Raw genomic sequence first — 12,930 nt, 5'->3', positions numbered from 1 at the left:
TGGTTGGCATCTCTGATAAAATGAAGCATTATCAGAATAGGAATGAGCTTATTACAAATATTAATTCAGATGTTGCCAAACTGTTTAAGAAACATGGGTATGCAGTAAAACAATGGGATGATTATTGATGTCTTAACAATAAGATGAGCATAATGATGTCGACTGTGGATTGAACCAGACAAACAAACAACAACCATGAAATGAAACATAGTACAAATGAAAGGATACCAATCCTTTTCTTTGCAGCTTCTAGTATCTTACCTATGACTAATATACAACAATAATACAACTATTTACTTTTGATAATCAACATGCAAGAATAGCAACCCCAGAAAAAAAGATACAGCAATTTTCATATGATAAATCCTCACTTTTTTCCTCCCCATCAAATGAAGGGTTACAGCATTTCCACTAGATGCAGCCAATTTGCGTTCTTGTCGACATCCCCTAATGTCTACCTCCTTGAAATCTGATGGGTCAAAACAACCTACAAATGGTGCTGCTCTTAAACATTTCAGTTCCCTATGAATGATCAAGTTACAAGCACCATTTAAGCATCCCAAAAATGCCGACTGTCAAGTGAGCTCTTGTGGTAAAAACTATTGTCTGCTTTGCAGTCCATCTTAAAAACCTTTACTTTGATTTCCTGTTTCTGGTTTCCCACGATTTACTCTGAAGGAGTACTTCAGCAGGAAATGCATAATTTAGAATAATCAAACCAAAACAAGACAGAGAAGATTAATTTATCTTAACACAAATTCACTAACATATTTATTCTGAAAATCCACTGAAAAAGCCAATATTCTACGGTTTGCAAAAACACTTAATTTGCAAAGACAAAAAATGCATGTTTCTGATGCTACACAAAACATTTCCACAACATTTCACAATATTATTGTTGCTTTTTGAGTATTTCTCCACTGAAGGGAGATATTACATCAGTACACACAATTGTGTACATATGTACACACAAAACGTTTGAAATATGTGTCACTCAGATATACACAGGCTACTTGTCACTTGGAGCAGAACCATTTAAGTTGTAGGGGTGTATGGCTTTAATGTTATAATCAGCTGTGGTGAAACAATTATCATTATTAAGTTTCAATGAAACTAGGGTTTATTTTTCTTTCATTCCCGTCTTTTAGAGAATGACTAAACTGGGTTGTTTGGAGATCAGTCATTACCCATGAAGGTGAATGGTTTACTCCCATGCTTGGTTGAGGCAGCTCTACACTCATTGAATTGTTCATCTCCATTAAGTGACACAGTCAACTTGAACCAAATTCATGAATTCCACACCAAAATTCAGTATATCTGGACATCAGCCTACATGAATGTTTTGGAAAACAGTATTTTACATATTAGTGTGAATGTATTAGGAAAACATCAAATATCCGGAGTTGAATGGAATCTAGCCAATTCTAAAAAATAGACTTCTTTACACATTCTGATTGGAATTACCATTATGTATACATTGTGATTGGCTGGTGAGTACATAATCTTTATTAACACTATTCTTTTGCTTTTTCTTATAAATGTATATGCACCAATGCATGCTTCTCTACACCCCACCCCCATTATAAAATGTTATAAACATGCAACTACTGCTGTATGTCCTATGCAATTTGTATAAATTTAAGTTGGTAAATGTATCAATGAAGTCAGCAGTTTTGCACACACACACACACAAAAAAAAAACCTTGTCCTGTATTGATAAGGGGATAAGCATGCAATATTTTCTTCAGTTAATCAACTTCTTTGGGTATTGCATGACATGTTACATATGACAGTAGCACTTTGTGTATCCTAACCATAATGTTATAGTAGTGATGTTAACTATAATGTTATCACTTCTAAAAGTAACCCTAACAATAATAATATAGGAGTGACCCTAACCATAATGTTATCATAGTGATCCTAACTATAATGTTATAGTGGTGACCCTAACAATAATATAACAGTAGTGACCCTAACAATAATATAACAGTAGTGACCCTAATTATAATGTTATAGTGGTGACCCTAACAATAATATAACAGTAGTGACCCTAACAATAATATAACAGTAGTGACCCTAACAATAATATAACAGTAGTGACCCTAACAATAATATAACAGTAGTGACCCTAATTATAATGTTATAGTGGTGACCCTAACAATAATATAACAGTAGTGACCCTAACAATAATATAACAGTAGTGACCCTAACCATAATGTTATACTGGTGACCCTAACAATAATATAACAGTAGTGACCCTAACCATAATGTTATAGTGGTGACCCTAACAATAATATAACAGTAGTGACCCAAACAATAATATAACAGTAGTGACCCTAACAATAATATAACAGTAGTGACCCTAACCATAATGTTATCGTAGTGATCCTAACTATAATGTTATAGTGGTGACCCTAAAAATAATATAACAGTAGTGACCCTAACAATAATATAACAGTAGTGACCCTAACCATAATGTTATCGTAGTGATACTAACTATAATGTTATAGTGGTGACCCTAAAAATAATATAACAGTAGTGACCCTAACAATAATATAACAGTAGTGACCCTAACCATAATGTTATCATAGTGATCCTAACTATAATGTTATAGTGGTGACCCTAACAATAATATAACAGTAGTGACCCTAACAATAATATAACAGTAGTGACCCAAACAATAATATAACAGTAGTGACCCTAACCATAATGTTATATTGGTGACCCTAACAATAATATAACAGTAGTGACCCTAACAATAATATAACAGTAGTGACCCTAACCATAATGTTATATTGGTGACCCTAACAATAATATAACAGTAGTGACCCTAACCATAATGTTATAGTGGTGACCCTAACAATAATATAACAGTAGTGACCCAAACAATAATATAACAGTAGTGACCCTAACAATAATATAACAGTAGTGACCCTAACAATAATATAACAGTAGTGACCCTAACCATAATGTTATAGTAGTGACCCTAACCACAATGTCATAGTAGAGTTTCACAGTAGCTACTAAAGTACTTTTGTCAAAATCTGTGTCAGCATAAAAAACTCCTACTAAAAGTTGTATATTATACAATTTAGATTTTCTGGAATTTTTGTCAATGTAATTCAAAATGCGGAATTTTTGCTAAACATTAGTCAAAATCCTGTAAAATCCATGATGGTTGGCATCTCTGATAAAATGAAGCATTATCAGAATAGGAATGAGCTTATTACAAATATTAATTCAGATGTTGCCAAACTGTTTAAGAAACATGGGTATGCAGTAAAACAATGGGATGATTATTGATGTCTTAACAATAAGATGAGCATAATGATGTCGACTGTGGATTGAACCAGACAAACAAACAACAACCATGAAATGAAACATAGTACAAATGAAAGGATACCAATCCTTTTCTTTGCAGCTTCTAGTATCTTACCTATGACTAATATACAACAATAATACAACTATTTACTTTTGATAATCAACATGCAAGAATAGCAACCCCAGAAAAAAAGATACAGCAATTTTCATATGATAAATCCTCACTTTTTTCCTCCCCATCAAATGAAGGGTTACAGCATTTCCACTAGATGCAGCCAATTTGCGTTCTTGTCGACATCCCCTAATGTCTACCTCCTTGAAATCTGATGGGTCAAAACAACCTACAAATGGTGCTGCTCTTAAACATTTCAGTTCCCTATGAATGATCAAGTTACAAGCACCATTTAAGCATCCCAAAAATGCCGACTGTCAAGTGAGCTCTTGTGGTAAAAACTATTGTCTGCTTTGCAGTCCATCTTAAAAACCTTTACTTTGATTTCCTGTTTCTGGTTTCCCACGATTTACTCTGAAGGAGTACTTCAGCAGGAAATGCATAATTTAGAATAATCAAACCAAAACAAGACAGAGAAGATTAATTTATCTTAACACAAATTCACTAACATATTTATTCTGAAAATCCACTGAAAAAGCCAATATTCTACGGTTTGCAAAAACACTTAATTTGCAAAGACAAAAAATGCATGTTTCTGATGCTACACAAAACATTTCCACAACATTTCACAATATTATTGTTGCTTTTTGAGTATTTCTCCACTGAAGGGAGATATTACATCAGTACACACAATTGTGTACATATGTACACACAAAACGTTTGAAATATGTGTCAATGGCTTGACCTATTTCATATTATGATTACTACTGTTATGGTAATTGCTATTGCATATATATATATATATATATATATATATATATACACACACACACACACCCAACTACAAACAGCACAGACACATATCTACATTCACATTTTATTATGATGGTATATTAAGATCAATGCTGTTCAATCTACCAAGGGAGGCTGCTTTCATAAATCAATGCACTTACTGTGCATTCCAATCATTACACTATGACCTTGTCACTATGACACCATTTTTTACCTGGGTGTATCACTGTGCTTTAATCTTTGGGAAACACTGGTCATAACATGAAATGGTTGCAACATCAGTCTCTTACTATATAAAATTAAAATTTCTTTTGTCAACAATGATGACAACAGTGCTGTGAAAGTAATTGATAAAGTCAACAAAAAGTATACAAGATCTTTACAAATATTGAGTGATTTATGCCTTGCCATAAATAGACTCTGCCGACTTATGGTTGTAAAAAATCAAGGTGATCTCTAAGTGTGTCACATTGAAACAATTCGCTCACCATCATCCCTTTTCCTTTATGCATTTAAAAAGAGAACTTTATAATCTTCAACTTGTGCAAGTTTGAAGAATTTTAACTATTCTTTTATGGGAAATTAGCAAAAAGGTTAATCATTGCATACTTTTCTATACAATGACGTTTAGTGCAGGAAAATGCTCATTAACCTGTCAGTGTTTTTAGTGAAATGGATTATTTTGATTCTTATCTATGAAAAAATATACATTTAAAAAGAAAATTACTCTGAGCATTTTACAAGTGTTCATTCTCAAGTTTTTAGGAATATGATGTGGACCATGACCTGCCATAAACTATTTATGCTATATCTGGGTCTATACTGTTTCAAAGTCTGATGCACATTATACAAAGCTAAATATAGTACTGTAATAATTACAGTTCTATTAGTACTGTATTATCTTTCAACCTATTAGTACTGTATTAATTACAGTTATATTGGTACTGTATTATCTTTCAACCTATTAGTACTGTATTAATTACAGTTATATTGGTACTGTATTATCTTTCAACCTATTAGTACTGTATTAATTACAGTTCTATTGGTACTGTATTATCTTTCAACCTATTAGTACTGTATTAATTACAGTTATATTGGTACTGTATTATCTTTCAACCTGTTAGTACTGTATTAATTACAGTTATATTGGTACTGTATTATCTTTCAACCTGTTAGTACTGTATTAATTACAGTTCTATTAGTACTGTATTATCTTTCAACCTATTAGTACTGTATTAATTACAGTTATATTGGTACTGTATTATCTTTCAACCTGTTAGTACTGTATTAATTACAGTTATATTGGTACTGTATTATCTTTCAACCTGTTAGTACTGTATTAATTACAGTTCTATTAGTACTGTATTATCTTTCAACCTATTAGTACTGTATTAATTACAGTTCTATTAGTACTGTATTATCTTTCAACCTATTAGTACTGTATTAATTACAGTTCTATTAGTACTGTATTATCTTTCAACCTGTTAGTACTGTATTAATTATAATTCTATCTGAACATTATTATGAGTCTATATGGACTGTATTGATTATGACTATTAGGACTGTATTAATTATCTGTCTCTCTGGACTATATTAATTGGTTCTATTAGGACTGTGTTGTTGCACCTATTTGATGTAAATGTGCTATGGGGAATTAGTCACAAGCAAAAGGGTTTCTTCTTTTCTTCATTTAATGGAACTCTGTTAACTCTAGTTCTTCATGCTGACTCCCTGCACTTTGTTTGTCCTGGCTTTTTAAATGATCCAAGCGGTCTTCAGAAAGAGCATTCCCTGAAGACCTATTCCAGAACTAAACTTCTGGTCAGATTGTGTTAGGTACAGACCCTTTACCTAGCTCTGATCTACATATCAAAATGTACAGAATCTAAATTATGTAATCCAAAATAAAGCCATATATGTATTCTCCATACACACTCTTTTCCCACTGATTCTGTATGCTAGAATTTCCAAAAATATTATTCTGAGCAGGAAATTACTTGTAAACTTTATTCTTATGAGCAAATTAATTCAAAATTAAACTATAACAATCCAACTCTATTTTAAGCACTTTATACCTACTAAAAGATATTCAAATTTCCCTTCAACTGGTCGCTAGTTTTAATGTTTAAGTATTAAGGCAAACTTGCTATAATTGATTTTAATTAGCTTTACAAACACATCATCCAAGTGTCCTACTGACTCCTTTGCTTCAATTTCTCAGCACTGTAACCTGACACCATAGCATTTGAATAGCTGCTGATAACATAGTACTGACCCCAATTCTCTGCCTCTAAATCTAACAGTAGAGTTACTCCTCTATCATAGACATACTGTTATTAAATTTATGGAAAGAATTTAGAAAATTTATACCCAAATATATCCTCTCTTTTAAAATTTATATAAAAACCATAGCACCTGAAATAACTAAATGTAGCCCTATAATAAATGTATACATTACTATTCTATTAGAACTGTATTACTTATCATTCAATCTGGACCATATTAATCATGGTTATAAATTCAATTACATTATGAAACTATTAGGTTTTAAATATATTTCAGTTAGCATTTTAACTATTATCATTCTATTAGGACTGTATCAATTATCTTTCTATTAGGATAGTATTAAATATCATTATACAAGTACTGTATTATCATTCTATTAAGAATGTATTAACTTAAATTCTTTTAGTCCTATATTAAATATCAGTATATTAGTACTGTATTAATTATGATTATATTAGTACTGTACTATGATTATATTAGTACTGTACTATGATTCTATTTGTACTGTATTAATTATGATTCTATTAGTACTGTACTATGATTCTATTAGTACTGTATTACAGCAGGATATATGCACCAATCACCTTTTACAATTGTTCAAGCAACAAAGTAAAAACAAAACTGGCTTAACAAAGGTGTCTTAGTTAATGTCATTAATGACAACAACAACAATAATGCTCATGATGACTGCCTTGGTCAAGTTCATTAATGATAAAAATGCTCATGATGACTGCCTTGGTCAAGTTCATTAATGACAACAATGTTCATGATGACTGCATTAGTTAATACCATTAATGATAACAATGCTCATGATGATTACTTTGGTCAAGTTCATTAATGACAACAATGCTCATGATGACTGCATTAGTTAATACCATTAATGACAACAATGGTCTTGATGACTGCCTTGGTTAACATCATTAATGACAACAATGCTCATGATGACTGCCTTGGTTAACATCATTAATGATAACAATGCTCATGATGACTGCCTTGGTTAACATCATTAATAGTAACAATGCTCATGATGACTGCCTTGGTTAACATCATTAATGACAACAATGCTCATGATGACTGCCTTGATTAACATCATTAATGACAACAATGCTCATGATGACTGCCTTGGTTAACATCATTAATAGCAACAATCCTCATGATGACTGCCTTGGTTAACATCATTAATGACAACAATGCTCATGATGACTGCCTTGGTTAATATCATTAATGACACCAATGCTCATTAGTGACAACCAAAATGCTGCTCATGATAACTGTCTTAGTTAATGACATTAATAACAAAAGCAATACTCATACTGACTGCGATATAGGCAGTCTCCAGCACTTTTATCAAGACAAGTATAAATGGGGTCTTACACAGCCTATACCTCAAATATATGTCATCTCCAAAAATTACAGTATACCATTTTCTTTGAGTTGACAGTCCCGTCTATCAAATACAATGAATATACGATGAATATATCTGCAGATCAGAAGTTAAAAAGACCTTTTTATTTCAACAAAACAAAATTTAAAATGAATTTAAATTAATCAATGACATCACATGAATGTGAGAAGAAAAAAAAACAAAGGTTTTCAAACTAACTGGGTATTTCCCCCTGATAACACTTAGTACCAAATCAAAAGTGTAAACAGGTGGAATGAATAATGAAGGGATAGTTACATGGATCTTTCGGAAGATTTTTTTTACTGGATAATTACACTCATTAATTTTATGCAAATGATTTCACACATACCCCACCTCTAAAGTACATTTACATATATCATTAATCTTCAGTAAATGATTCCTAATGTTTTAATAGAAAATTTTCACAGCATGCAAGCGTGACATTTTTAGAGTAATGAAATAAAGAACAAACTCTTGCTACTGTATTATACCATCTAACTTTGCAATTCACCAGGAATGTTAACTGACACCTGAGTAATGATTACATTTATTTAGAAGATTTAAGAAAGAAAAAAATCTCTGGAAATATTGTGTTAAATTAATGTATACAAGAAGAATAGCAAACAATCTGCTCATATAATTGTACCCTCAACTCACAACAATCAAAAAGACAGTTGCCACAGTTGTTTAAACCCTGATATTGGCTTTGGCTACCGATACTAGTTACCATAATGACGGTACCCCATTGTTCTTTATAATTAATCTGCATCCATTACACAACCCGTTTTTAATATCATGTGGATTAAGAACCACAGGAAATGATGCCCACTCCCTTCTCTGGATGTAAATAATGAACTTAGCCATGGGCATTGTTTCCACTGCTAAAGTACTGGCACATTTTAATGAGTTAGGTATGTTTTGATCAATCATTTCAGTCATAATCATTCATATAAATATCCCTGTACAAATCATACATCTCACAATGCCTCCCATCAAATCATGCAAGTCTTACACAGCATCTTTTAAGCTGGAAGTTGAAGGTGAGAATATGGCGGCTCATAGGAAATGTGGTGTAAATGAAAAATGTGTCTGGGATTGGCATAAAGCTAAGGTTGCATTATGCGCAACAACAAAAATACAAAGAAAGCAAATGAACAGCTGCAAAGCAAGATGGATTAATATTGAGGATAAATTAGAAGAATGTCTTGACAAAACACGCCGCGTGTCGTGGAATGAAATCTGCTGATCTCAGACTCAAGGCAAAGGAAATTGCAACTGAATTAGGAATTGAAAGTTTCAGTGGAAGTCTGTCATGGTGTTTTAGGTTCATGCAAAGAAAGGGACTTAGTATAAGACAACACACTATTACGGTACAGAAACTACCAGTACACTTTCTGGAAAAATTTAACAATTTCTTTGAGTACATCTAAGACAAGATTAAGACTTGACAATTTGGAAATGACTGTCATTTTTCATTTCGATATGGAAGACGAAGACTTCGAGGGATTTTCAGATATTGGAGATGATTAATCATTATTTTCTTAATTAGAATGTGGAATAGTTCTACTACAGGTAATAAAATGAACTACAACATCAATGTGCTTTCAATTATAATTGACATGTTAAATAATATGTATCATAAAACAGTTTATTTGTGTAAATTGTTACAGCATTTCATAGACATGTTAAAGTATAATAAAGGGTATTTTTATTTAGTTTTCATTTGTAACTTTTCTGATTTCTGTCTCTTAATTTTCTTCACATTTCTTATTTCCTTATGGATAGCCTCATTTCCCTACTGTTAGCCTCGCTGAGTTTATCTCATCTGTTGAATCTTGCATTCAAGACTGGCTTCAATTGGATTAATCAGGTTAATGTGTTTTAATTAACATATACATAGCATGCACAGCCACGTGGCTCTTGTTGCAATGGATATCATAATAAAAACAAGCATGGACTGTTTATTCAGCTGTGTCAATTGATAATGAAAAATAGCAGTGCCTTGTACAGGAGTAAAATCACAAGCATGGTAGCATCGGTGATGCATTTTCAGGATTGTCTGTAATATGGAATATCATACAGGGATACCATTAATATTCATGAAACTGGAAGTTACTAGTAAAATATGAAGCCAACTTATTGACCTGGCCTTGTTTTATACTCTGAATTGACTTGTATATGGATGAAGGTTGGAAAATTTACCAAATTAATAAGTTCAACTGATACTCCTCATCGACTTATAGGCTGGAAAATATGGTACTAAGTTTCAAATCAATCTGGGAAAAAACTGCATGAATCATTGTATTCACAAGATTTAGTCATATATATATATATATATAGCATCCATTGTTATGTCAAACGAGCAATAATTCTTTCGAGATATTACAATGATTTGTCAATATGTGCATTTTGAGATGATGACCATATGTACCAAAGATTGCAAGACATGTTAAGTTCACAAGATTCTTTCATAAACTGCATTCAGCTTAAAGGCAAAAGGGGCAATAACACTAACAAAAATTTCAGTACAATGATCTGTGTTGATATGCATATCTTTACATGATGATTATAACATTTCATATGCTGCATTCAGCTGCAAAGTAAAAAGGGGCAATAACCTTTTAAAAAATGAAGGACCATACTGATATGTTGAAGCATAAATCTTCAGGTGATGATCTTAATATTTACCAAGTTTCATGGCTTCCCATCAAAAACTGCAGGTCTAGTTGTGCTAATGAGATTGTGTGCCAAATGGAATAAAGAAAGGAATGACACAAGGATCGACATGAGGAATTATTACAGAGTCTACCCTTGTTAAAGCAGCGTTATATTTCACCAAAAAATTTGCAAATGGTAAAGATGATTCATGGCATATGTCCCATGCGACATTTGATCATCAACTCAATCAAAAATAGCCCTAAGGTGTACTGACCATTGTCAAGTTCATTATAGCTCACATCATCTCTGTTTAATGCAATACAGCTGTTGCTCCCTTGGTCAAATGCAAAAATCGCAAACTAGCCTTGACTTGGTGAACCATTCTTGTTAAGTCTCCATCATCTGCCATGCCTTTATCATTCAAATCATATTCCTGATCAATCTGGAAAAACTGAATCTGCCTCAAATATTTTCTTGACTCTTGTGATAAAACTATGTGGCCTTAATTAAAAAAAATATTCACAACAGAGTCCTGAATTTTCTTTTTTCATCTGAATGATGGGGGATAGGTCACTTTCTAAGCATGCACTTATGTTTTACAATCTTGTTTTGTTTGTAACTGATAAAGTATGCAATTTGTAATGGTGTCAGTTAAAAGTGACAAACTGTCCATGACATTTAAGTGGAAACATTTTCAAGTTAATTTTATTCATCTTTTGCATTCTTTTTAATATTCTGATCTGTAAAAAATGTATCTTTATAATTGTACATGTCAAAATATACCCAAAACCATTGCTACTGAATATGTCTGCATTACCGTCAGCTGACTTCAAAAAGCATAGATCTCCATCTACCATCACATAATCAGTGTTTCCCTTTACCATCATTTGTGCTTCAGGGACCCAAAAATTTTAATCTGACCCCCAACTTTGATACTAAAGTTGTTTTTTTAAAAACTCAGCCTGAACCTCAATTCTGACACCTAAGGGATTTTTGACTCAGTCTTTCACCCCTAGGAAATACACTGATAATGTGCTGGAACATAAGGGTGTACTATGTTTCATTAAAATCACTAGTTTAATAAATCTGTAGAACCTTCTCTACTGGAAAATTAATGGGTTAGTTGATGTCAGTAAACACTGCTTGTAATTGGGTGTACGTTATGTATATAATCATATATACATACAAAATAAACAGCTGCATCACAAAGCAGCCAGCTCAATATTGTAATGAACAACATGTGATAATCACCAATAAAAATTATCATTCTTCTCAGAAACAATAATCCAATTTAAGACTCCTGCAAAAAACTGATGAATCATCAAAGCATAGCCAGCAGTCTACTCATTAGCACAGTAATGTATGTACAAATCAAAGTCCTCCCTATGGCAAAATTTCCATTAAAAGTCTGACTAATTCTTGGTAAAGACTAAAAATAACACGAAAATCTGAAATCAATTTTAAGCTTATGACTGAATTTGTCTGTTGTACTGTCACAATCATCAAGGTGTCTGAGCTTCTGTAGCAAGCCAGAAAACAAGCTTTTAGGGTGTATGTTATTACACAAAACTTAACACACAACCAGTGAGAACAGTAGTCAGCAAGTTATTTTTGTTGCAAGGTGTTAAAATTTAGACAGTTGAGACCAAAACAAGGGACAAATTAACTTTTCTTTCATTTGTTTGGGAAAAACACTTTTATACATGATAAAATTGATGGCACTCTTAGAGATGTGCCTTCGTTTCTCATAATTTTCTTGTTAGCTAGGACAGCATAGCATGTTTCTTCACTATTACACTGTCCAGGGGAGCCATAAAAGTCTGTGATACATGTAAGGTTGTCTAATACTGGGATACCATATATGGAAAAATATAACTCAACTAGTATAGTGGCATCAAGTGACCAAATCAATGTGATATATCATGTACTGTATTATAATCAAGTATTTTAAAGTGGCATCCACAATCACAGCTATTTTATATATTATGCCCAGTGTTATAAACAGGTATTTTATTGTAAGAAAGCACTGTTTTTATGACATTAAGATCTCTAAACATTTTAATTAAATAAAGTTTGTTAAAACCTACCTGAAGCATTTTTTAACATGCTGACACTAAAAACTTTCTTTTTTCCTATGATTCTGAATAACTAAAGTTTCATGTCACTATAATCTTCGCCATTCAGAATATCATGTATATCATGAACTTGACTGTAATGATACTATCCATGCAGGGATTAACTGGAGTGTAATGGTATTGTACATGCATGGATTGACCGTGTCCATGCAGGGATATAGCTAATATTTACTGTCCATGCAGGGATGAACCTGACTGTAATGGTATTGTCCATCCAAGGA

Source organism: Sinohyriopsis cumingii, chromosome 18 (genome assembly GCF_028554795.1).
Source record: "Sinohyriopsis cumingii isolate HCF-2022 chromosome 18, ASM2855479v2, whole genome shotgun sequence".
Taxonomy (NCBI): domain Eukaryota; kingdom Metazoa; phylum Mollusca; class Bivalvia; order Unionida; family Unionidae; genus Sinohyriopsis; species Sinohyriopsis cumingii.
The sequence above is the reverse complement of the archived record's forward strand: the minus strand, read 5'-3'. Positions refer to the sequence as shown.